Source organism: Phyllostomus discolor, chromosome X (genome assembly GCF_004126475.2).
Source record: "Phyllostomus discolor isolate MPI-MPIP mPhyDis1 chromosome X, mPhyDis1.pri.v3, whole genome shotgun sequence".
Classification (NCBI taxonomy): Eukaryota; Metazoa; Chordata; class Mammalia; order Chiroptera; family Phyllostomidae; genus Phyllostomus; species Phyllostomus discolor.
The window spans coordinates 16,371,637-16,395,404 of record NC_050198.1 but is presented as its reverse complement, the minus strand read 5'-3'; positions in this window follow the sequence as shown (position 1 = coordinate 16,395,404).

Here is a 23,768-nt window from a genome sequence, read left to right as displayed (position 1 = left end):
GAGGGGAGGGGAAGGAGAAAGAGAGTAAGAGAAACATCAGTGTGTGGTTGCCTCTCACATTGCCCCCACTGGGGACCTGGCCCGCAACCCAGGCATGTGCCCTGACTGGGAATTGAACCAGCGACCCTTTGGTTCACAGCCCGCGCTCAGTCCACTGAGCTACACCAGCCAGGGCTGTGCCTCTGTATTTTTTAAGTGAAGCTAAAAGCCATTTGACAGCAAATTAGTTTTCTCTTTTTTTAGTTGCACATGTATTTGTGGGTTTGGTCTTTCCTTTTCCTCACTTATTCTTTACAAAGCTTTGGATTTCTTCCTCTGAGTGACGTGACAATGATCTTTGAATCGGCAACATGAGTAATAAATCACTAAGTTGTGGGACAAAACTCATTCTGATAACGGCAGCTCATTCCTCCACCCCAGAATCAGCAAATTCCATCCTTCAAGACTGTCCATTGTGCGTTATAGTCCTAGCCCTACATTGTCTTTGATTATAGTATATCATAAAGACCTGTGTTCAATCTGATCCTTTTTGATTTTCCAATTTAGATCTCAAGAAGTGAATAAAATCAATGTCAGCATTTTGACAGCGGTAGTACTCCAGACTGTTCAGCATTTTTTTTATAACTTACGCTGCTCTTTATTCTGGTGATACATGGAGAATGTTTCACAGCGTTTGCATTTATCTCATTGGATTGGATGTTTCTGTCTGATACAGAGAAGGCTGGGTGCCTCCATGTCCAGATAAAAGTGCCCCATAGCTCATCTCATTCCGGAGGGATTAACCAAGTCTAATGAATCTTTTAATGTTATCTTGCCTTATGACTTTTTGGGCTAAAAATATTATGCTAGATTTTTTTTAGTAGCAGCTTGAACTTTCAAAGAGGCTGTTTGAATAGTAAAACTATTTTGATGTTCTTTCCCCATTGTTAAGGTGATATGACAGGAATCTATTCTGAGTGGCAAACAGCCCCCCTGAGGTTCTTCTGAGGCACTTCCGCTAAGGCATTATTTACGTCCTCTTTCATTCCTGTCATATAAATATTTACCACCTAAAAAAAGTTGCACGATTCTCTATTTTTCAGGGTAAGCCTTTTGCTTCTTCAGGTTAGCCATGAATTCAATTCGGTTTGGTGGTTGTTGGGGACTTAACTGGGCACTGGATTTGCTGCCAGGTATCAATGAAAGGTACAAATTTGAGTGGGCTATGCCCAATCTCCAGGCGTTTACATTTATCCACTTACCCTAAGGGAGAAGAGCCCAAATAGCAATAACTACTAAATGGAATAGAGTATGCGCACTGGGGTTAAGACGGAGGGTTTTAGGTAATGGAGGAATTACTTACTGCAGGCCTCAGAGCATCAATTTTAGTCTCCTTGGCTGTCTATAATAAAGTACTTGCCCACTATTTTCCAGTTAATCTGACCAAATCGGCCAGCAGCCTCTTTCTGCTTTGGGGTCAAACTATGAAGCTGGGCTAAACTATGACATTTAAAATGCTCATTCCCTACACCTATCAAATCAACTCAGTATTCCTGCAGGGGAGTAAAAGGCTACAAAAAAGCCCTGGCTGGCGTAGCTCAGTGGATTGAGCACCGGCTGCGAACCAAAGTGTCGCAGGTTCGATTCCCAGTCAGGGTACATGCCTGGGTTGCAGGTCATGGCCCCCAGCAACCGCACACTGATGTTTCTCTCTCTCTATCTCCCTCCCTTCCCTCTCTAAAAATAAATTAATTAATTAATTAATTAATTAAAAGGCTACAAAAAAGATGTCGTTGGAGACATGAACAATGTGGTGTTTTGACTTGATCATTGAGTGCAGTCAAAAATGTGCTGATTAATTATGGAAAAGCAAATCCATTGAACTGAAGAACTAGTGTGACTGATTTGGGGGATGTAAATTGAATTGAATTGTTTGGTTGAACTGACCGCTCAGTTCAAACTGGTAGAGCTAAAACCTAGTTAGGTTCAGCCTGAGCACAAGCTGCGGGTGAAAGTAATGTCTAAGAGAACAGAGACACAATTATTAAGGATCCAAATGAGACAACGTAATGCGGTCAAGAACTGAATCAAGATTTGGCAGATCTGAGATGTGGTCAGGACAAGCAGTGGGCCCAAACCAAAAATCTAAACCAGAGATCCCAAAGGAAGATATTTGAAGAGACAAAAGGAAAGGAGCGATTCAGCAGAGAATGAAATCAAAGGTGAGGAAAAACCTTGATAGAAAGAATCGAAAGCTGGTCTTCGCCTGGGACTTTTTACTCACCTCCAATGAAACCCTGGACCAAACCCCTGGGCTGTTCCAAAGGGCTGGTGATTGTGAACACCTGACTCCAGTAAAGAGGAAATTAAGAGGATTATAGTTCCCTGAAGCAGAACTGAAGAAAATATTCTTTTATGTGGCTTCTTTAAGCCTATCACCAGGAAGGCATATTTAAAAAAAAAAAAAAAAAAAAGACAGACACCATCATTAAATCAGCACTTCATTTAGCAAGCTATGAGGTTTAATTATTTGGATTAAACTGTAGCTAAGGGTGGATCCGGATACTCCCAACAATGGCCAGGAGAATATAGTATAAATCAACAGTTTCAAGCTTTTCGTTCTGACTCTACAGGTACTTAAGTGGCCAATACAGAACTTGAAATAGGTATGTATTTTCTTTTCTCTTTCCAAGCTGGCACTGTTTCTCTTCCTTATAAAGGACTTTATGTGAGAGCCCTCTGATGAAAGGTATCGGTCTGATAAGTGCAGGTGCTGTTGGAACATAGCTCATCACCACCAGCTCAGCTATGAGGAGCTGTATCTACAGATCACAGTGAAATTGAAAAGTGCAGAAGCTGGCCTGTGGAGGGATCTAATGGACTGGCAGCTGTCAGTTCATTGTTTAAACACTTGCTCTTCCTCCACGGTGATTTTCTCCCCGCCCCTCCCCCACACCCTGAGAAACTGGCTCAAACCAACATCTGACCCTTTTGTATAATCTATATAGACTGCTGGTTTACTGCAGAGCACTTGAAATTGAAAATACAAAAGCTTTCTTCGAGTGTTAAAACAAAGCAGCTTCTGACTTGCTCTGAAAATGCACATTGTGGAGATTCTTATCTGGATGGGCCTTTGATTTCCGGCCAAGTTTAAAGGAGGATGGTCTAATAATAAAACAGCAAAGCAGCTTGAGTAGTAAATCCACGTAGAGTTTTTCCGAGAATGTCGAGATAAAAATCCAAAAGAGAAATTCTCAAAACAATCCCCAAACCAATAAATTCCACCCCTCCACCTCCCCCTTGATGAAAATGAAAGCACAAAAGAACAAGCCTCCTTGTATTAGTAAGAGTGGGTTATTTTCCCTCTTTTTAAAAAAAAACTTACTGGCTATTTCTGATTTTTTTTCTAAATACGTACTGATTGTAGACAGTTGGAAAATATCCATGATCCCATCCCTCTGAAATAACCATTTTTTTCTGAAGGTATCTATAGTGTTTTTTATTTATTGAAAGTTTTATCACACTATGTGTACAATCCCCAGAGTAAGTTTTTCCTATAAAGGTAGCGAAGGTCAGTTGAATCTTCGAAAAACATCAACTGTGAGGTTAGTTGATGACAACAGTTTTCACTTCCCTGATACACTTTCTCCCGTGGCTTTTGCCAAATGTAATAAATCTTACAGGTTCAAAGGAGACAGTGACACTTTAACAAAGAGAAAAACAGTCAAGTTAGACACACAGAGAATTACGGTGAAATCAAATGCTGGTCCTCGCCTTTTGATAGCAAAAATATTGTGAGCTTCTCATTTCATCCTATTCTACCCCCAAAACCAATCTAACTTCCACTTATCTGGGCCGTCAAATGTTCATGAATGCAAATAGGAGATGCACTCTAGAAGGAGCTGGTCGAATTCAAATAAAATGCCTATGGCATGTGAGTATGTGTGTATGAGTGCATGCATTCCTGTGTATACACACTCATTTGTAATAAGCACCCCAAAATAAAGGCATTTTAGCTTCCTGAAGGGCAACACTAAGTCATCATGAACGAATTATGATAAAAGCTACCATTTACTAAGTACTAACTATGTTCTGTACTAGTGATTCTGCTTGCATTATTGAATTGAGTCAATTGTTTTTCCTGATCATAGTGTTAGAACTGCAATCTATTCCCACCACCCCTTGTCCCACACTCTTGATTCGCTTTAACCATACTCTACTGTGTACATTTTTCCATAACACATCACCTTTTTAAAAAATATATTTTATTTATTTTAGTTTTAGAGAGAGGGGAAGGGAGGGAGAAAGAAAGGGAGAGGAACATCAAATGGTTGCCTCTCCCATGCCCCCAACTGGGGACCCAGCCCACAACACAGGCACGTGCCCTGACTGGGAATCAAACCGGCGACCTTTCAGTTCACAAGCCAACGCTCAATCCAGTGAGCCATACCAGCCAGGGCTGTAACACATCACCTTTTAACATACTTTATAATTTACTTATTTGTTGTGTTGGTGTTATTATTATTATTCTCTTTCTCCCATTATCATCTGTTTTGTTTATTGATGTAACTCAAGATTCTAGAACAGCTTACGGCACATAGCGGGGTTCAATAAACTTTTTTTTGAATGAACAAATGCATGAATGCTTTACCTCATCTTTACAACAACCCTTTGAGATTGATTGACATTATTATCTCCATTTTAGAGAAGAGGAAGTTGCAAAAAGGATGCAGAATTTGCCCATGCTCACATAGCTGGTAAGTAATAACATTTGGTTTTGAAGTCAGATCTCTCTAGACTCCACATCCTGTACTTTAAAAGGTAATCCCCAGACTAGTGCTATTCCATGAACTATTTGTTATGGTCGAGGTAAGTGAAATTAACTGAGAGTAAGCATTTGAAAATTTTTATAGCATTTTGACATTGCTGCAACATCCAAGAAAAAGTATATCAATGGATTTGGCTCACCGAATGGGACATGGACTGGGTTGGATGTTGTCACACTTGCTTGGTGAATTACATGAGCTAAAAGCTACACAGAAGACATACCCAGAAAGTCCGCATTACAACATGCCATATTTTAGGGTTACTCTGTTGATCGTAACTCTAAACGGTATAAAGCTCAGAGGCAATTTAGGAATTTATTCTTGTAATTTTTTTCATTTTTACAATGTTTTAATTTTTAGAGATTAACATTATCAGCTAGGTTAAGGAAGTACATTTTAATACTCAATTACATTTGGCCAAATAAGCTTCACTGGACTTTTTTGTCAAGAAAACAAACAAGCGCTGACCAGAGGGGCTCAGTTGATTGGAGAGTCATCCCATACACCAAAAAGTTGCAGGTTCAATTCCTGATCAGGGCACATACCTAGGGTTATGGGTTCAATCCCCAGTCAGGGTGCATATGGGAAGAAACCAATTGATGTTTCTCTCACACATTGATGTCTCTCTCTCTTTCTCTCTCCCTCTCAAATCAATAAACATATTTTTTAAGATTTTTATTTATTCATTTTTAGAGAGAGGGGAAGAGAAGGGGAGAGGAAGAGAAACATCAATGTGTGGTTACCTCTTGTGCATCAGGTACTAAGGACCTGGCATGCAACTCGGGCATGTGACCGACTGGGAATCGAACTAGCGATTCCGTGGTTTGCAGCCTGTGCTCAGTCCACCTAGCTACAACAGCCAGGGCTCAATAACCATATTTTAAAAAAGAAAGCAAACAATTGCTGATTGCAGCAGTCATAGTAAGCCAAATGACGCTGATGAAAGTGAGTCCTGAAAAATGAAGACCAAGAGAATTTGTACTAGTTTTCTTCAGAAGTATTTTCCTTCAAATAGTGAGTTCAATTTTGTAGCCATAATGGTATATTACCAGTAGATATTTTCTAGCTAAAAAAAAGCAATAAAAATCAAAATATAAGCAGCCTTTACATAAAAAGCATAAAGAAATAAGTTCAAAACTGGGGGTGGGAGGGAATCTTTGAAAGAAGGACTTTTTATTTGTTGGAATAAAAAACTGACAGAAACAGATATTCAACTTTCCACACATATGCATTAATGCTGTGCAGGCTTCTGATAAAGTAGCCCTTCTGTTTGCTAAGACTAAAGGGCCACATCCAATTGCCAAGGCATTAGAGAAAGACGCAACAAAGATATCTGCTTGGAAATGTTGGGTGAATTACTGGCAAAGCTGGTAGCTCCAGTATCTCTTTGCAAAAACAGGAACAGGCTAGTTTATGGAAGACTGACTCATACAAAACATAAAGCAAAGTGTTTTCCATAGCAACTTGGTATCACTAGCAAATATGAATATAGCAATTTTTAGCATATGTACAAATCCAATATAATGGAAAGATTATAGAAGACTTATTTTTTAACCTCATTGCTGAAAATGCTACTAGCACAGCATTGCATAAAACTATGGAGACAAATATTTTCTATAAAATACTGTCAATAAATGTGGTTTAAAGTTTAGGTTTCATGTAAAAGTACTCTTATGACTCAGCTGCAATTACAAGAAAACCTTGTGAGCAAGTACTCAGATTAAGGTGTCCCCAGAATGTAAATCACTGCACTGCACTTTCCTTCATCAAGATACTTTTGCCACAAAAATAATGTCAACTGAACTAAACAGCGTGCTGACTGATGTGCTAAAATCTGAAAGTTACATAAGAGCTAATGCAGTACATTTCAGATTATGCTCTATATTCTGTGATAACACAGAAGCCGAGCATAAACAATGATTATTGCATGCTGGGCATGATGATAATCAACAGGAAAGTTCTGTCAAGATTGTTTGAACGGCAGACTAAACTCTGTGTTTCTGCTGTGCAAAGCCTGTGTTTCTGCTGTGCAAAAGCCAGCTTAACCCAACTTTTTAAACATACAAGTTAGGTAGTAGTTTGATGTTTCTGTTATAATTTCAGTAAAAAGCTCTGTACTTATCCCATGCAAGGGGATACATAGTACATATTTTTTTATTGACAGATAAGATCTAAAACCCAAAGCCAAAATTTGAAACTTGGAAGAACAAAGTTTTTACAGGTTCTTATGACACAATGCATAATTTTGCACTTATCATTGACAGAGATAATGATCTTAATATTGAATATCTGCAAACAGTTTTCTCTGAATACCTCTCAAATCTGATAGAGCACTTTGAACTTTATTGTACTTCAATAAATTCACACATAGTAAATTCCTGAATCTTTAATCCACCTCTTTCATAAAAAGATAATTTAAAAGAACGATCCTTGGAATTCCGGTCAAGAAGGCAGCATAGGTAAACACAGTACTAGATCAAAATTACAACTAAAGTACAGAACAGCCATTATTCAGAACCACCTGAAATCCAGCTGAATGGAAGACTTGTAACTAGGGAATTAAAGAAGCAATGGGAGGGAAGTGGGGAGGGATGGAAGGGGTGGCTGGACTGGGAGTAAAAAGGAGAAAACTGTATTTGAACAATGATTAAAATAAAATTTAAAAAAAAAGAAGCAGCCACATTGAGATTGGTAAGAGAGGTGGAGATGCGGAACAGGCTGGTCCAACACCCATGTATGGTAGATAAAAATCAGGAGGGATATCTTTGATGCAGAAGTGCCCCCTGAGGAGTGAGGAGTCCTGACCCACACCAGGCTCCCCAGCCCAGGGTCCAGTGCCGGGGAGAGAAGTTCCCATAACTTCTGGCTGTAAAAACCAGTGGGAATTGAGGCATAGTGAGATCTGGCCATCGGGGTGAGAGCTGGGGTGAGGACAACTTTCTCCCAGACAGAAGTGCTGGCAGAGGCCATTGCTCCTTTGATGAGCCCTTCCCCCTCAGAGACAGCAGTGGGGTGCCATATCTGAGTCTCCATGAACCTATCATTGTCTGCCCCACCCTGGTGATTTCCTGAGACCCTACGCCACCAAGTTTGCAGGCCCACCCAAGCTGCTTCCAGCACCTTTTCCATACAGATGGTCTGTCTTGGCTCATGCATCAGACTTTCCTAAATTCTCTCAAACAAGCAGCATCTGGCCTCAGCAAGCCCCATACCCCTTGCTAAGTGGCACCACGCCTCGCACTAGCAGCAGCTGGCCATGGTACACAGCTTGGCCTCTCTTGGGCACCTTCAAGCCCAGCACAACCATCTGCAGATCACTTTGTAGCTCAGGCTGGGTGGCCCTGGGCAGAACACAGGGAGTAGCTGATCTTGGCCTACACCTCCCAGGGGGCCCCAGAGCCAGTGCACTTGGTGGGCAGCAGACCACATCGAAACACCACCCAACCACCTCCATAGCAACACGCTCAAGGGGTGGACTCAGAGGACACCAGAGGTCTACTGAATTAAGTCCTGCTCTGTGGGGTGGGCCCCTGGACAGCTTATCTGTCACAGTGGTCAGTGGTCGCAGCCAATCTGTGCAGTCAATTGGCTTGGGGGTAAATCCCTCCCAGAGTCCTGATGTGCCAACAGCAATCAAGACTCAACTACAACAGGAGGGTGTACATATCCCACACAATGGGGGAGTGCAACTGGAGGGCCCAGTGTGGGTGAACAAGGAAGCTGTTCCACGGAACCATGCAGGACACCTACTACATTAGGCCCCTCTACCAAGCCTGGCAGATGAAATAGCTCAACCTAATACATAGAATCAAACACAAGGAGGCTGCAAAAGTGAGGAGACAAAGAAATATGTCCAAAATGGAAAACCAGAACAAAACTCCAGAAAAAGAATGAAACAAAAGAGGTTAAATGCAGAGATACAGAGGTCAAAACACTGGTTATGAGGATGCTCAAGGAACTTAGGGGAAGAGTAAGTGAACTTAGAGAGAACTTCAACAGCATAAAAAAGGACATGGAAACCATTAAAAATACTAGTTAGAAATGAAGGATACACTAACTGAAAGGAAGAATAATTTACAGGGAATAAACAGTAGAGTAGATGAAGCCAAGAATCAAATCAGCAATTTGGAATATAAGGAAGCAAAAAACACTTAATCGGAACAGCAAAGAGAAAAAAAATCCAAAAATATGAAGGTAGTGTAAGGAGCTTCTGGGGCAACTTCAAGCATACCAACATTCACATCATAAGGGTGCCACAAAGAGAAGCAAGAGAGCAAGAAATTTAAAAACTATTCAAAAAAATAATGACAGAAAACTTCCCTAACCTGGTGAAGGAGATAGACATACAAGTCCAAAAAGCACAAAGAGCCCCAAACAAGATGAACTCAAAGAGGCCCACACCAAGACACATCATAATTAAAATGCAAAAGGTTAAAGACAAAGAGAGGATTTTAAAAGCAGCAAAAGAAAAGCAGTTAGTTACCCACAAGGTAGCTCCCATAAGACTGTCAGCTGATTTCTCAACAGAAACTTTGCAGGCCAAAGGAGAGTGAAAGAAATATTCAAAGTGTGAAAAACAAGGACCTATAACCAAGATTACTCTATCCAGCAAAGCTATCATTTAGATGCAAAGGACATATAAAGAGTTGCCCAGATAAGGAAAAGCTAAAGGAGTTTTTCACCACCAAACCAGTCTCATGTAAAATGTTAAAGGGTCTTCTTTAAGAAAAAAAAAGAAAACAAAGATTTAAAAAAATGAACAATAAAATGCCAACAAATACATATCAACAAATGAATCTTAAAAAAATGAACAAGCAGAACAGAAACAGACTCATAGATACAGAGAACATTTTGATGGTTATCAAATGGGAGGGATATTGGGGGAATGGGTAAAAAGGCAAAGGGATTAAGAAGTACAAATTGGTTATTACAGAATAGTCATGGAGATGTAAAGTACAGTATAGAAAATATAGTCAGTAATATTTTAATAATTAGTATGGTGTTAGATGGGTACTAGATTTATCAGGATGATCACTTAGTAAGTTATATAATGTCTAATCACTGGGGTGTACACCCAAAAATATAATATTGTGTGTCAACTACAATTGAAAAATAAAAATGATTTAAATTTTTTAAAAAGATAATTTAAATTCAGTTATACTTTACAAGGTTGTTAGAACTGGCTGCTGATGAAAGAGTGAAGATGAATTTTGAAAACACAGCATTGCTTAGTTCATTTTGGATAAAAGTTAAAACAAATACCCTGAGCATGCTGAAATTGCCTTAAAACATCTTCCATTTCCCTCACCACACTTACGTAAGATTCATCTCTCTATTATGAGCTCTGGCTGGTGTGGCTCAGTAGATTGAGTGGGCACTCGGAACCAAAGGGCTGCTGGTTTGATTCCCAGTCAGGGCACATGCCTGGGTTGTGGGCCAGGTCCCCAGTTGGGGGCCACCTGAGAGGGAGCCACACATTGATATTTCTCTCCCTTTCTTTCCCCTCCCTTCCCTTCTCTCTAAAAATAAATACATAAAATATTTTTTAAAAAAGTTTCATCTCTCTACTATGAGCATTATTAAAACAAAACATACAAACATTTTAGATGTGCATTATGCCCTGTGAATAGTGGTGTCTAGATTAGTTAAGAAGCAAGAAGCAAGCTCATTTGTTACATCAAAACTTCAAATACTGTTTGGTCAAAAATATGCAGAGGGCCATGGCTGGTGTGGTTCAGTGGATCGAGCACCAGCCTGTGAACCGAATGGTTGCCTGTTCGATTCCCAGTCTAGAGCACATGCCTGGACTGTGGACCAGGTCCTCAGTCGGGGGTGAGTAAGATGCAACTGATCGATGTATCTCTTGCACGTTGCTTTTTCTCTTTCTCTTTGTCCCTCCTTTCTCATCTCTCTAAAAGCAAATACATAAAATATTTTTTAAAGAATTTTAAAAAGTTTTTAAATAAAAATTAAAAAATGGCTCTGGCTGCTGTGGCTCAGTGGATTGAGCACCAGCCTATGAACCAAAGGATTGCTGGTTTGATTCCCAGGGCACATTCCTGGGTTGCAGGCCACATCCCCGGCGGGGGAGCACACAAGAGGCAACCACACATTGCTGTTTCTCTCTCTCTCTCTCTCCCTCCCTTCCCCTCTCTAAAAAGTAATAAATAAAATCTTTTAAAAATGCATAGGCATTTAATAAAGGGAATTGCTACTTCATTCATCTTTTTTGTTGTGATTGTAGAATAACAAAAATTAGGTGTAATCGTGATTATATTAATTGCCTATATGTACACATTCATAAATGAATGGTTTCTGTAATTCTTTTCCTTTTATGTTATATTTGCTTTGATTATATTTATTTTTTGTTATGCATTTTTATTTTTTGAAGTGAGATGTAATTTGATATCTATTGAATCTCATAAAACGGTTAATCTTGAATTTTATGTCTTCGTTTCTTATTTTATTTTTGTAGCATTTCAGTTTTATTGTATTCTTACAAAACTGTCAGTTTCCTATGGACTGGAAAATTTTTAAAATATCTAATCGTGACCACAGATAGCTTGAGAAGCACTGCCCTAACTGCGTGTACTTCGGGGTCATGTTGGCCCATTGAGGAATCTGCATCTGTCTCAATCCTTTAAATGTGAGTTGGTCCATCTCCCTCTCTGAATCCTAGAAGGTTTGGATCAAAGTATTTAGTACAAATTGTTCCCTGGCATCCATGTACGCAGGCTTGTTCATATAGATTCAACTTTCTGAGACCTTTGAAATCCCCAAGTCCCATCTTAGGACCCCAAGGTGAAATAAGGCACAATAGAGCCCTTCAGCTATTGAGAAATGCTCATGGAAATATCTTTTCTGATGTCTCTTTAAGGACATAGCTGCAATGCATTTGGCCAAGGCAGAGGAGTTAGACTGAAAATCAAGTTCACAGAGGAGTTAGACTGAAAATCAAGTTCACAAAGAGAAACGTTACTAAAAAATTGAGCAGAGCCTAATGATCAGTGACAAGGAATCTTGCCAATAGGAAACCAGAGGCCAGAAACCTGCTGGGCCCTGGGAGAGAGGTTTCATTCTGCTTCCACATAGCACTTTGAAGGAGCCCTTTAGTGTGCCTCGCCTCCCTGGAGAAATGCTCAGAGGTTTGGTGACAGATTGCCTATACTCCAAGCGACATACACACACAAAAAAAGAATCATCAGCAACTGCGTACATAAAAGCTGTACATTCTGCATTAATGGACACCCCTTATGAACTGGGCGTTTTGTAGGAATCATCTCTTTAATCCTTACAACAAGCCGATAAGCTACATATTTTTTAGCCATTTTTTACAGATGAGATCAATGAGACTCCAAAATTCAAGGAAGTTACTTACCCTCCAATCCATCTCCTTTTACTACGGCATCGTCCTACCCTGGCTACTCCAGTCACTGTTTCCCTGGACTCCACTAATCTTTCATAACCCAGCCTAATGCTGTGGTCCTCATGTTTGAAACACCGGAGGAGCTTTAAGAAGGGCTTGTTATCGGGGTGCCATTCTCAGGGATTCTGGTTTTAATTGATCTGGGATGTGGCCAGTTAAATCATAATTACTTAGCTTTAAGAGAAATCCTAAATAATTCTAATACTCACCCAAAGTTGAGCACCACTGGCCTAGACAGTTTCAAAGCTGAGTTAGGTGGGCCTATAGTACCTTATCTTTATTAAGTCATTCATTTTTATTTTTTATTACTTATGTTACCAAATTGAACTTCACGGTATTATTAGTGCCTGTTGCCTGCTGTACATTTTAAACCATCAAAGGCAGAGACTTTGCTATTCATGTTTATTCATTCATTCACTTACTAACCTAGCAAGTACTTATTAAGGACCTCTTAGGAATCAGGCTATATGCTAGTACAGTTAAGTAGTCATTTAATGTTGACAGGTTCTGTGACTTTAAGCAAAACAACGAATAACAAAACCAGTTTTGCCATAGGCTAGTTGATATAAACAAGAATTACGTTCCTATGGCATCTCACCAACATTATAACAAAATGATGTTGAACAAAACAACATTACTTGAGGACCTGCTGCTGTAGTTGGGAATGTAACAGTAAACAGGGTGCCACATGCTCTCAGAGTTTAGTGCAGGAAACAGAAAAGAAAAAGACAATCTATGTGTTCTTGCTTCTACTGCCATGCAACAGACAACGCCAAACTTAGTGGCATGTAGTGGGTGCCCCAGGCTGCAAGTTCAAGCTCTTTCTGCAGCTCTGCCAACAGCAGCCTTTTGGGCATCCCCTCACCTAGGAATGCACAGAGCAATGATGCTGTCTGCTCTCAGAAGGATGTATCTGGGGAAAAGGTCTGGAAGGGGGGTAAGGACCCTTTGAGCAAGGGAGTCGTGAGTCCCAGATACCATGAGCAAGACTGGCTACATCATTTATGTGTCCCAGTGCAAGATGAAAATGCAAAGCCCCTTATTCTGAAAGTAGGGGGGGAATCGCTGTTAAAGTTACTAAAATATAAAGCTTCTTCCTTTCTTCCATGGACTCTCTCAACTTGTCACGGTGCTGTTTCTTTACTATGTAATGCCATTCTAAGTAAAGAATATTAGCAATGAATTTTACTGTTCATCTTTATATTATGCAATGCCAATTTTAAGTGGAAACATAAGCGCTTTTAACTCATGTAAAGAATCACCAATTCTCCTGGCTGATGTAGCTCAGTAGATTGAGCGCTGGCCTGCGAACCAAAGGGTCGCTGGTTTGTTTCCCAGTCAGGGCACATGCCTGGGTTGCAGCCAGGTCCCCAGCAGGGGGCATGCGAGAGGCAACCACATATGGATGCTTCTCTCCCTCTCTTTCTCTCTCCCTTCCCCTCTCTCTTAAAATAAATAAATAAAACATTTTTGAAAAAATCACCAAAATTACAACTCCTATTTTGTAACCAATATATGCATTTGTATTTCATTCTTCCCAGAACAGTGGGAAGCCTGTACAAATTAACTCTTTCTACTTCACTTCTTGATATGTGCACATCCTATTAATACTCTCTACCTTCAGTGGACTGATGAGTAAAGAAGGACAGAAAGAAACAGAAATCACGCCTTAGCCCATGTTTCCCTTACCTTCTGTATCTTCATTTTTCAACACAAGTGGTTAGTTAACACAGGCAAGTCAATGAACGAGTGAGGAAGGATATGATAGGGTTCCTTGGTCATTCGTACTTTCTTAGAATTACCTTCTTCTTGCACTCAAAGCCAAGTTCTAATTCAAATGGAAAGCAGTTTGAACCCTCACTTCCTCAGTCATAGATGTAACAAGCTTACCATGTGCTTGCTTTGAGTCTCACTAAACTCCCACGCATGCGGGTCCACCAGCATTCTGTGCTGATGGGGCACTGCAAACCCTATATGCTAAAGGGGCAGCAATGAGCATCAGAGATGGAACACATAGGGGACAGCGTGTCTCTCCTCTGCTCACCTGCATGTCCACTGTCACATCAGACTTCATTTACAGAACACAAGCTCAAAGATAAAATTATTAAGAATTTCAAGACAGTAACAGCAGAGCCTTAGACCAGGGGTGGGTCTTTCTGAGCACAGGGCCCTGTTGTGACTGCACAGGCTGCATGCCCATGAAACTGGCCCTGACCCAGACTTTGGTCTAGAAGGGCGAGTGAAAAGTCTCTTGGTGGACACGAGCTCTCAGTGGGATGTCCTTGGTCTCATCGACTCCTCACCCACTGGTGAGGGCTGTGACCAAAAGAGGACCCAAAAAGGACCCTCTACAGGGCAGGTTCCAGGGCAACAACCCTGTACCTTGTGCCCTGATCTAAAAGCAAGACAGATGGTAACCTCTACCCGAAAGGAAAGACAGTGGGTGTGAAATATTTGGGGACAGAGAAGAGTTATCATGTCCTCAGCCAAGCACATTGTACAGACTCAATACATATGGATGAATAAATGAGTGCACATGAAGCAAACAAGTGGTTGTACGATGGAATAGATGAGAGCATGTGTTTTGATGAAATACCTGACTTGGATGGGGAATGAAGGCCTATGTTCAAAGCCAGCTCTCTTGCCTGTTTCTTACAATATGATTTTGCGTGTACCCTAAATGTGTACCACTCATCTTGTGTTATCACACCATACAAAGAACCACCAAAGTGCCATATTGCGCCTCCCTCTTTCTATATGATTTTAAAAATTACCCCAACTAACAAAATACTTCTTGCCTCAATTATGTTTTTCATCATTATATTCCTTCTTCAACCTTGAGACTTACTTTTCTTAAGTTGCCTTCCCCACATCTGGGATACGAACCATTCTGTTGATACAGCAAATGCATATGATAAGGGAAATGTGCATCTGTTTTAATTCTCTAAAACCCAGGCAAGATTTGACCAAACAAATCACTAGGCCATTCAAAAATCCACTTTTTTTCATTGAGTGTATTCACACGGAACTGGTAAGAAGTCAATGCTAAGGAAGAAAATGTTGCTCACCTATTTTTTTTCTCGATGAACTGGGCTGAAACATTTGCATCCTAATTGTACTCATTTTTTCACTTTGGATAGGACAATGAATCTGCCACAAATGTCCCACCACCAAAGAAAAATATTCATACATTTACTGAAAGCAAATAAGGCACCAACAAACCTTGAGCTTTGAGAACAAGACTTCACTTACCATTGCCACCCTCTCTGCTCACTTTCACAGAGGTAATAAGGTGAATAAATATGACCTCTAGTTTCTCTTTGTTTTGATTGTTGTGTCCTAACAGGGTACCTTGTATGTGGTCCCCAAAATCTCAACACATGACTATGAATACCTAACCTTTATAAAGAAAAAATAATGTTTTTCCTACAACACTTTGAAACCTTCAGAAATTCTCACTTCACTATCATGACTGAATCTCAACTCTGGAGTTTTTTCTTCAAAAAGTAGGGTCTTGCCCTGGCTGGTGTAGCTCAGTGGATTGAGGGTAGGCCTGCGAACCAAAGCATAGCTGGTTGGATTGCCAGTCAGGGCCAATGCCTGGGTTGTAGGCCAGGTCCCCAGCAAGGGGTGCGTGACAGGCAAACACACATTGATGTTTCTCCCCCTCTTCCTCCCTCCCTTCCCCTCTCTCTAAAAATAAGTAAATTTATACATATATAAAGGAGGGTCTTGTTTGGAAGACCTAACTCCTGTCTACCTCACATATGTAATTTCCATTACCTTCAACAATTCTAAAGCTATCCAATCAATGGAGCTAATCCCAGACTTTAAAAGGCTATGCTAATTGCTCTGATTCCTTTTATTCACTAAATCCTCCTTTATTTCACCCTTCCTTAAAAGAGAATTGTAATTTTTCTTTAGGAATCAATAAACTCTCCCAGGGTCATTGAAGCTTCTAGAAATGGCTGTCAGATAAAATTTTTGTTTTATCTTAACTTCTTTCCATATTCATTGATCCCAGCTGCTCAAAGACACAAAGACAAAACTGGATCTAAAACAAACAAACAAGCAAAATACAGCCACCAGAGCTCAATGTAATTAGTTAGCCACCTCTAGTATAAGTGGTTGGCCTGTTTTTCATGCATAGGAAGCGCTAAATCGTGATATGTTGATTGTTTGATTGATGTTTGAAAGACGAGAGCCTGAGGGGAAATTTGAAATTTTTCTTATCATTGTATCCTTTCCAACTGTATGAAATACATGATTTTCTATAAATCACTCTCAAAAATGCCTTGTATCATTTTCATGTTTCTGAGAAAGGCAATTTGGACCAGCTCTCCAGCAATTTGTAATGGAAATTTGACTGATGACAAGGCAGTTCAAATAGCATTCACAAACATTTAGTGAGAAGTAGCTCTGGGCCAGCCACCTTACTAGATACCAGACAGAGAAGGACACCTAAAATTGAGTTCCTGACTTCTAAAAGTTCACAGTGAAGTGGGAAAATAGTAGTAGAAATAATCATCCCGAAATGTACAGAGTTGTAATACAAGCACGGGCAGAGTAGTCCAGTGACACAGAGGCCCAATCACAATGGATGGGAATTCAGCAGAGCAGTTAGGAGCATATTTGAATCTCAGATCTGTGATTCACTGTTTGACCTTGCAAGCTATTTGCCTCTCGTGTCTCAGTTTCCTCCTCTGTAATAGTGATAATGATGGCGCCTATCTCATAAGGTAATTGTGAAGAATGAGTGAGTAACTTAGAACAGTGTCTGGAACATAGCACTCAACAAACATTAATCATTATTATACTGTCAGTTATACATAAAAGGGAGCCTGAGATTTGACCTACAAAAGTAGATGGAGAAGTGCAGGCTTCCTTTATAGACATGTGTGGGAAATCCCACTCTGTGGCTGGAGAACAGATGAACAGAATGGAAATGTGAGAATAACACACTCTGCTCTGGACTGTGACATACGTGAGCCTTAGTTCTGCTGCCCATTCACTGCCTGGGTGCCTGAGCAAGTCATCCTGGCATGAAAACAGCAGGTGTCCAATATGCAAGAATGAGGATCACCTGGCTGGCGTAGCTCAGTGGATTGAGCACGGGCTGCGAACCAAAGTGTCGCAGGTTCGATTCCCAGTCAGGGTACATGCCTGGGTTGCAGGCCATGACCCCTAGCAACCGCACACTGATATTTCTCTCCCTCTCCCTCTCTCTCTCTCTCTCTCTCTCTCTCTCCCCCTCCCTTTCCTCTCTAAAAATAAATAAATAAAATCTTTAAAAAAATAAAAAATAAATTAAAAAAAAAAAAGAATGAGGATCACTATAGGTCAGGGGTATCAAACTCATTTTCACCCAGAGACACATCAGCCTCCAAGTTGCCTTCAAAGGGCCGAAATAATTTTAGGGCTGTATAAATGTAACTGCTCCTTAACTGTTAAGAAGTTAAAATTACATTTGGCCCTTTGAAGGCAACCGCGAGGCTGATGTGGCCCCCAGTGAAAGTGAGTTTGACACCCCTGCTGTAGGTGTGTGGACGAAAATGACTTGAGATTGGAACTAAAAGTCTGGCTGAGTTTAGATTGTGGAGGGTTTGTATATTATGTGTATTACTCAATCAATGATGCAATAGCAATAATTCTGTGTAATAAACAACCCACCCCCAATGTTAGCGGCTTACAACAGCATTTGTTTTCTAAATCACAGGTGAGTCAGCTGAGGTTTGGCAAATTTTGGTTGATTTTTTAAAAGATTTTATTTATTTATTTTATTTTTAGAGAGAGAGGAAGGAAGGAAGGAAGGAAGGAAGGAAGGAAGGAAGGAAGGAAGGAAGGAAGGAAGGAAAGAAGGAAGGAGGAAGAAAGAAAGAAAAAGAAAGAAAAAGAAAGGAAGGAAGGGAGAAAGAAAGAAAGAGAAAGAGAGAAAGAAAGAAAAAGAAAGGAAGGAAGGAAGGAAGGAAGGAAGGAAGGAAGGAAGGAAGGAAGAAAGAAAGGAAGAAAGAAAGAAAAGGAAAGAGAAATGTGGATCGATTGCTTCCCACACACATGCCCCTAACCAGAGACTTGGCCCGCAACCCAGGCATATGCCGTGACTGGGAATAGAACTGTTGAACCTTTTGCTCTGCAGGATAATGCCCAACCCACTGAGCCACATCAGTCAGGGCTTATTTTGGTTGATTTTTGCTGGGCCTGCTTGGGTTCAGCCTAGCTTGGCTCCAGGCTGCAGACCAAGTTCTGCTCCATATGTGTCTCATTCTCAGCACTGTGGCTATCTGTACGGAGCATACATTTCTGGGCATGCATTTGTCTTGACAATAGTTAAAGCCAAAGAGAGGGCTCCAAACCATATAAGTACATTTGAAGTCTGCTCACATCACATCAGCCAAAATTCCACTGACCAACGTAAGTTGCATGGGATAGGGAAGTACACTGTGTTCACATTACAGCAAGAACTGCAAAATCACATGGCAAAGCCTGGGGATGTATCATTCTATTATAAAGACAGTGAAGAATTAGTGATAATAATCCAATCTACATGTTTGGGAGTTTTTTATTCATCTGTAGATAAGAAAGATCCATGAAAGATCCATGATATATTAAGGAAATGATATGATTGGATTGATTTAAATGTTGGAAAGTGCATCCTGGTGACTCTGTGGAAGATGAATGTGGTGGGGAGGAACCACTGCTTCTAGTCCATGGACCAGACAAGACACGGTTAGGATACGGGATTGCATGAAGAGGATAAATGTGAGAGACATTGATGACTTAGCATGGGCAAGACTGGGTGACTGACTGGATGTGGCGTGAGTGGGAGGGAGGGAGGGTTGGTGAGAGAAAAGAAGTGGAGGTGACTCAGAAATTCCCAGGTTAGACAACTTGGGTGATGGTAGCGGTATATCCCAAAATATGGAGGGTTGTAGGAAGAGCTCTTTTCTGAGGAACAGGGCACAGGAAAATAACGAATCTAATTTTGAACAGTGTAGTGGCTTTGTAATGTGTATTTCTATTTCCCAGGATTCCTTTCTTTAAAGCTTCCTGGTTAGGGTTGATTACAGGAGACATTTTTGTGAAAGCCAGGAAGTGATATTGTTTTATTATGTCTGAAAGGTCAGTGCAGGGGCACCGGGTGATGTCGCAGTCTGTGCATATCGTCCCTTATGTGTTGTCTCACCTGCTTGGTGGAGGGCAGCAGCTGGGCCTGCAGCTGCTTCACCTTCCACCTTATCTGCCTTCTGCTTCTGTGACTCCTGGGCCAGGTGCATGATTTGCTCCATAACAGAGAATGTCAGCTCCTGCTGTAGAATACCCACATCACCAAAGTTATAGTCTTAGGCCATGAGAAACTGGCAAGGGCTCTAGTCCTTTCTCATGAGTTCCTATTTGTCCTTGCTCCACCCCATTTTACAGTTATCTTCCCTTCCCAATTGCCTGTGCTGCTGACTTCAAGCTCGAGAACCCAATGTAAAGACTACAGCCTTCCAGACACGGTTTACCGACTTCTACAAGGGCAAAAGGTCACGCCACACTAGCAATGAGAACACCTAACACCAAATCTTTGTCTCGAAATATCATTTCTCACTGAAAGGAATCAAGGATCCTTGGACAAAAGGCTGATCCAGGGCTAGGATATAGAAACTATAAGATGAGCCCGAAACATTATTGCGTGTGTGTCAGAAAATGAGAAATTGCTCAGAAATGTATGGTGAACATCAAAAGTACACAGAAGTCACCTTGAAGAGGATTCCACTAGCTAAATCTGGGAAAATTTAATGTCAAAATATATCACATAGCAATGAATTATAAGCCACTAAAAAAATTAAAAATCTGTGGATCCATATGGATTGACAGATTGATAGATGAAAGGAAGAGTTCTGACATGCTAACTAATACCAGCTAATAAATCTAGATGAAATGATGACTTAGAAAACCTCCATTTTGCACTGAGAATGGTAAAGACATCACATGCCTCTTGTTAGGCACCAAGAAGGATCAATATCACTTAGGCATTATTTTTGTCAAAAATGCATAAGCTGAATCTAATTATAAGGAAACATAAGATTAAACCCAAATTGAGGGGCATTCTACAGAACATCTGGCCTCTACATTTTTTTTAAGATTTTACTTATTTATTTTTAGACAGAGGGGAAAGGAGAAAGAGAGGGAGAGAAACATCCATGTGTGGTTGCCTCTTGTGCACCCCCTACTGGGGACCTGGCCCAAAACCCAAGCATGTGCCCTGATCAGGAATCAAATCTGAGACCCTTTGGTTTGAAGGCTGGTGTTCCATCCACTGAGCCACAGCAACCAGGGCCCACCACTTTTTTTTAAGACAATGGCTGAAACAAGGTGCAAATTTATTTCTCTCTCCTCCAATAGTCCTAGGGTAAAAAGTCTGGGGCTTCCTAAAGAAACAGCTTCCACCTATCTTCCAGGCAGCTGCTCCAGCTCTCCCTTCTCTCAGGAAGCCATCTTCCCTGCATTTCTGCCTGTGAAAACCTAGTTCCTTTGCAAAACGCCCAACTACTCTGTTCAGCTTTCCTGGCCCCAAAGTCAGAATTAATCTGTCCCTTCCCTTCATTTGTTTATCCTTTGATTCTAACATCCTCTGTTGTGTATTGCTTGTGTATTATACCCCCTACTGTTTTGTGAATCTAGCAAGGGCAGACACCGTGTCTTGGCCATCGCTGAGCTCCCTGCATCCTTGACCTTGCTCCCTGCACTAAGGAGGTGGCCCTAAATGTTGGCACAGTTAGAGAAATGTTGAAGCTGATGTCGAAAGCCAGAGATCCTCTCTTCCAGTTTCCGTTTCGAATCACATAATGTTCCCCGGTTTTACCCAACTTTGAAAAAGTTACTTTCAAGGTCAGGAATGAGGGAATATTCCGCCCGTTTTAGTTTCTGAGCAGATACAAACATTGGGTTTGCTCTTTTCTTTTGAGCTCTCCTAACATTGAGCTGATTGATGGAAGGTACAGGAAAGTAATAAACCTTTATTCGCAGAACTACAAAACCCTCTCCAGCTGCCGCCTCCTTCCCTCTCTGGAGATAGATGGGGCCATTGCTATTATGAAATAGACAGCAGAGGGGTGCTTTTCCTGGAATCCCTGTGGTGCTCATCTACATCTTGACTACTTCCTGATAAAGAAATCGCCCTCTAGATAGAACCTGTCATCAAAACAAGCAGGCCGCATGCACATTTAACTGTTTGGTTTCTTAAAGAGAATGACAGTCTGTAATGTAAAACTGACTACTCCTTTCAGGACGATGATTTTCCAGCCTAGGGAGATAGCATACTAGGTCAGACCAAGTAGAAGTTTCAGAAATACATTAGTCATAATGTTCCATGCCACAGCACTCTCCTGTTCTTTTATTCTGACCAGTGACTGCTGGCTGGAAGCCCAGCTGACCAAGAGGTAAGCCAGAGAGAGCCAAACATTTCAGTAAGCAAGTCAGCTTTCTATGTGATGTGACGCCGAAGTGATGGCCTCAGAGTCTAAATACAACACTTGTGCTGGCGGGGGACCGGCCCTGTTACAGTTCACTTTACTGCAAACACATCCTTTCTAAAATTCAGTGACTTAAAACAATGAACGGGTATTCCTTGTCACTCTTCTCTGAGCTGGTAGGGCACTTGTTTTTCCCTGGGCCACTTTAGTGACCTCTGTGGAACTCACACTGTGACTGGGGACAGCTGGTGGCTCAGCAGGGCGTGGGTGAACTAGGACGGCCTCACTCACATGTCTCGAAACTGGCTCATCGTCAGCCAGGCAATGGGGATGACCCTGCCACACATGTGTTTCCCATCACCCAGCAGGCCAGCTCGGGCTTGCTCACATGGTGGTCTCAGGGCTCGAAGTGCAGCAAAAGGAGTCCTAGCATGTGGGCTTCCGGGCCTCTGCTGAGGTCAGGTTGCTGGGTCACAAAGCCAGCCCAGGGGTGGAGAAACAAAGGCCACCTCGGAATGGGAGGATCTGCAAGGCCACATTGAACAGGTGCATGCATACAGATGCGGGAAGAATCTGTGTCAGTTTTTGCACTATACAGGGTCCGGCAGAAGTAACGCCTGTTTGAGTGTGGTTGGTAAGGTAATAATATGGCTATAATAATGCATCGTTTTAATTTGAACATGTCACCTAAAATGTCGTATGGTGTGCTTGAGTGTGATATTGTTATGATACAGAATGACATTCTTATGATCTTGTAATAAAAGAGTTTGTAATAAGGAGGGGTGTTATTTGTGCCGGACCCTGTATTATACTACGGGCCCTGGCCTCCACCGCCTTTTCCTGTTCCTTGAATGCTCTCTTCTCTGTCACTCTCATAGACGGTAACAGCAGAAAAACAAGTGGCTGAGAAAAGAAAGCAGTACTGACTGCCTTCCATGGAGCCCTTCCACACTGGCCCCTTGTTGGGTTCGCTGTGTGCCACCTTGGAAGGCAAGCAAAGCTAAGACGTGGAAAGAAAAGATAAAGCAGATGCTGGGAGCAAGAAAGCTCCATCCAGGTCTATTTGTCTGGAGATAGGATGGCGGAGGGCAGGGGACCCATTTTCTGAGGAGTGGACTGCTGAGTGGGCGAGAAAGGAGAACATAGAAGGTCCAGGCTGCCTCAACGCCTTCCTTCCCTCCATCTAACAGCTCAGGGGACAGGGTCCCTCAGAAGCCGTGCTTCTTGAAAAAGTGGGTGGCCTGGTATAAAAAGCAGGTGATTGCATACAAAAACTTCATTTAAAAAGAGTAGTTTTAACATTTTTCATTTAACATTTTATTTGGGGGTAGTTTCAAGCATACAGAAGAGCTGCAAGAATATGAATAGGACACAGGACAGCTGACCCTTTATCCATAGTCAGAGTCAGTCATTGGTCACTTATTGTTATCATCTTGCCTCACTTGCTTTATCATCTGTACTCTCATTCTGTCTTCTTCTCTCTCTCCATCTTTCTCTCTCTCTCTCTCTCTCTCTCTCTCTCTATTTGTTCTCTGAATTTATATATATATATATATATATAGAGAGAGAGAGAGAGAGAGAGAGAGCAAGAGACACCCCCCACACACACAGAGCAGTTCCTTAACTAATATCATTTTGTTTGTTCAATGTCATCTTGTTATAACGTTGATGAGATGCTGTAGGAAGCTTGTTTATATCAATTAACCTATGGTAAAATTGGTTTCACTATACCTCATTTCTCTTAAAGTCACAGAATCTATTGATGACATTGAGGACATACTGTGTATGTGTGTGTGTGTGTATGCAAATGTGTACATATTCTCTCCATTACTCTCAAATAATTGAGTGTATATAAATATATACATACATATATGTGCATGTATATGTACACTGAGTCATTGGAGAGTGATTGCATACATTGTAACTCTACTTCAGTATATATTTTCTAAGTCTCTTTCTCAAAGAGAACATCCCTTTTTAAAAAAGATTTTATTTTTATTTATTTTTAGAAAGAGGGGAAGGGAGGGAGACAGAGAGAGGAAAACACATCAATACATGGTTACCTCTTGTGCTCCCCCT